The following is a 4,307-nucleotide window of genomic DNA, read 5'->3' as shown; positions in this document are numbered from 1 at the left end:
TACAAAGAACACATAAAATGACCCGTCCCCCAAATCTTACGAATATTATATTATACCCTCTTTTATATGTATAAGTTAGCTGTAAAGTTTTTTTTAGTTTCATTATATAAAACAAAATAATATTGAAATGTGTAACCCCCTAGTTTTAAGAAATTCAAAATGTAAAACAATGAAAAAATGGCACCTTTAAGCTAACGCATACGTGCCTTATCAAATAAACAAATTGAAAAAAAAAAATGCACACAACTAAACTTTTGCTGCCACTTTCTTGGTTGGTTATTGGGAAAGTTTGGTACCGTGGTAATTCGATCTTTATTGCTCGGCAGTGCTAGTTCAGATACAATTTTGTTTATATCTCTCCAACTCCAATCACGAAGATTCAATGCTGTTTGTATACTGCAAGATTAAAGTGAAATCAATCCGCCAAAGGTGGAGCTTCACTGCACATTTAAACAAGCCGTCTTAGGATGATGTTTTCGAATTAAAAACCATACTATATCAGACAAAAATGCACCATCTCCAATCTAAAACTATTTAAAAATAGAAAAAAAAATCAAAATCCCCTTCACCCGTTCACTAATCAAATTAATCTAACGACCAGAAAACAAACAACTAACCAAAATTAAGTAAGTACACTACCAGTATTTCCATCAAAAGCGTCTGATTATTTGCTTAATTCATGCTGTGTCTCCATAAATTCATAATTAAGTGTGTAAACAGCATTTATTTCTCAGCATTTCATTTCGCTACGATTCCGAGATCCGGCTCAGCCCATTCACACCCACAGCTATCATGCGAATTTCGACGATATCAGCACAACTTCCATCTCACTCGGACTTAGCGAGCCCCATTCCAGCCGCAAATTCGTAGGGCAAAAGGCGACGATAGAGCGTGTTATTGCGGTCATCAACGGCATCATTACGGCGCGTTCTCCCGGCGAAGAAGGCAAGCTGCTGCGTGGGTTCGGTTATATAAATTTTCATCAGTTCTGCCAATTCGTCTGAAATCCTTAATTTTCTTCCACTCTAGCTTCCCGCGGCGACGGTGATCCAGCTGTTCATCAGCATGTAGGTGTCCGGAAAATGGTGAATCTGTTTACTGGTGACTAATTACCAGTTCTACGAAAAGGTGTCGACTTGATTAGGATTAGGTGCAGTGGAACGACATGATTAGAAAAAAAAACTCGAATTAGTAGATATCTACGCTGGAGTGATTTCGTTGATTTGATTAAGACCGTAGGGAGGTAACACTTATAATAGAAGGATACTTGGTTTTGATTAAGGGGCGACCGAGGTAGATTGATGCACGAAGCACAGTCAACATATCTTTTATTCAAATCCTTGTGAGGGCACGGATCCTGATATATGTGAAATTACCCTCAGGAAATCACGTAATTTTATTCGCTAGTTTCGTACCTTAAATAAGTTTCATCCCAAAGCAACTTTGACTGTTTGTGTAATAAACGAATATTGCAGTGAAAACCCAACATAATCCACCTGGCAGTGAGATGAAACATTTCTTACATATATTATTGCTAGATCATTCATTACTTCGCAAAACTCATGCAATGGAGGCACCCAACTAAAGCTGGGGAATGAACCTAGTTTCGACTCCTGTATACATAAAACGTCGTATAAACTGCATAAATTATATAAAATCAATTGATTAAGCAAAAAATATCAAATTTAAATTTTAATTTTTTTTTAAATAATAAATAAATTATTCTTTATATAAATCAAATATTTAAAATATATAAATCGCATAGTTCAACTTATTAAATGAAAAAATAGACAACATTGAAAAAATAAGATTAATAGAATAAATTAAGTTGAGTGAAATTAACATATTGGATGTAATGAATAAAATGATTGACTGGTCAGTAAAGTAATTAAAATGAAGAAACCGAATGGACTGCATGGACTGAAAAAAACTATAAAATGCATAAAATGAGAGTAACATAAAATAAGTTAAATGAATGATATGAATAAAATGCATGAAATAGGTAAACTGATCATAATCAACCCAAATAATGAAACGAATATGACATAATTCACACATTTTCGTTTTTCTTTTCTCCGTCGTTTAAGGTGATCAGGTGTTTTTACTTTATTAATAGACCTTAATTAGTTATCAGCAAACTAGAACGTACAATGTTCAGTTGTTTTGGGATTCAAAAATGTTACATGTTTTTGATCACAGATTTCTGAAAAATATTTATTTTTCGTCTTATGAGAAGGTTTAGTACAATGATCAAAGATATTTTGTCTCATATTTTCGCTCGAAAGTTTGTTTGAATCGATAATTATGAACGGCACCAATAAACACTTATGTTTAAGACTTTTATACAGAATAGAATTTTGAGGTCCAGTATTTTAACGCGTAATTGGAAATAGTAAAATGAGATAACTGAGATCACATGTGCTTTCAAGCACCTTAAACAGATAGCGACATAGAGAGAATGCGACACGTGAATGAAACAAGTAAATATTTCAAAGTTTCCATCCGCATTGAAGTAAATGGAATGGATTGTGAAGTGTCTGAGCTACATTGGCGATTATTTTATTGTCGACAGCACAAAAGCCACGCATTCAGACGATTATAATGCAGTCTCTTTCTAGTCATCCTTTCAACTTGTGAATTATTTCATTCGGGATTTTTAGTTTTCAAATGACATGTTTGAACATATCTTTCATTCAAAATACAAAAGAGATACGAAGAGTTTAAATAACGCACGTCGAATGTCTCTTTTCAAAAATTTCATCTTCAAAAGTCCATATTACCCAGTTAAGTCAATTATTTTTTCGAAGATACCCAAAGATTTCTTCAATCATAGTGCATATAAACGCTCGGTATAGAACTGCATTTATTTGCAGTTGATGTAGTTTTCGATTTATTGTCATATTCCATAGTGCAACGTTTCGAAGGATACCCTTCCTCTTCAGAGGAAAGCATGGTTTGAACACAATTTAGTTATAGTTTTCTCACTGTGCACGTAAATCTGTACGTCAGACATACAACCAAAATTTAAATTCCAAAAATTAGTCCAGGTGTTTGCGTTTCGACTTCGTCTCGTCAGAAACATGGCACTTGCCCAATGCACCGGGCTGACGCAAATCCAAAATTGGAAACACTACTTGTGGACATGCCAAACGACTTCTAACTTGCGATGTCCCATAACTGAAGCGGTTCTGTTTGCTGATGAGACATACTGAAATCGAACAATATTTTCAGTTTAGCAGGCGAATACAAGGCGTATGAGGGATGGTAACTGGTGGTCAGGCTTGTTAGAAAGGTATTTTAGCGTACTGTACTATTAACTATATACATATGACGTGGCAGTTTTTATTTTTAAAATATATACTTAAACATGTCGTATTTAGACTAAAACACCCATGTCTCAGAAAGTAAACAATCTAACCTAAAAAAAATTAAAAGCGTTGAGTTGCCACGATAGACCTTTTCTTGGAAACTAGATTCTTTAAGATCAGTTTAGCCACTGCTGAGGTAACTACGTGACATTAGTGCACACACAGGCAAACATTATCCTGATTTGCCAAGTTGAATCGATTGGTATATGAGACTCGTCAATGCGGCCCTCGCAGAAAGTTTGCAAAGTTTGAGCGAGGACTCAAACGATTGTTTTGTATTTTTTATGTTGTAACGAGATTTAATTAACAAGGGACTAGAAGGTGTGAAGTATCTTTAACAGGAAGGGACTAGAAGGTGTGAAGTATCTTTAGCATTAAGAGCCATAGTACTCAATGAAGAGAAAAATGTGAAGAAACAAAGTTTAGAAAATGTTTAGTTTAGTTCCAATACCCGTAGGTATCATTACAAAGATTGCTATATACAGGAAAGAGCCGCTCCATATTCTTGATAGGCCAGCATTATTAGGGTTCGTCGCGGTGCGGATGTGGGCGGTAAATGGATAGTCCGCACCGCAACCGCAAAAAAATAATAAAACCGCACCGCTTACCGCAACCGCACTGCATTTACCGCACCGCACCGCGCGGTAATGCGGTAAATGCGGTAAAATTCTGTATTTTTGAAAAGTTTGTTGAAAAATTATTCATTATTTTGTATAACCATATAAAATAAAATATTATTCTTATTTACACGAAAATTAACTTTGACGGACTCCTCAGAATGTAACATTTATTAAAAAAAAGTCAACTTTGCAAGTTTTATTAATAAAATGCCGTACATTTTGAGATAAATACTTTCGAAACAAAAGGTAAATATTGGCATAGCACTGAAGTCCTATGAAATGTAGCTGTATTTCATCATTTTACATACAAAAGCGTTCT

The 4,307-nt window shown here is 34.8% G+C and overlaps 1 long non-coding RNA gene across 1 annotated transcript; it reads left to right on the top strand.

Moving 5' to 3' along the window:
* Nucleotides 1-304: 304 nt before the first annotated feature.
* On the top strand, nucleotides 305-1,310 carry LOC131678413 (uncharacterized). The gene is made up of 3 exons (XR_009303654.1): nucleotides 305-626; nucleotides 735-961; nucleotides 1,030-1,310. It is a non-coding gene; the product is annotated as an uncharacterized LOC131678413 (long non-coding RNA).
* The last annotated feature ends 2,997 nt before the right edge of the window (nucleotides 1,311-4,307 follow it).

This window comes from Topomyia yanbarensis, chromosome 2 (assembly GCF_030247195.1).
Source record: "Topomyia yanbarensis strain Yona2022 chromosome 2, ASM3024719v1, whole genome shotgun sequence".
Taxonomy (NCBI): Eukaryota; Metazoa; Arthropoda; class Insecta; order Diptera; family Culicidae; genus Topomyia; species Topomyia yanbarensis.
Note: the sequence above shows the minus strand (reverse complement) of the source record. Positions and strands in the feature narration are given on the sequence as shown.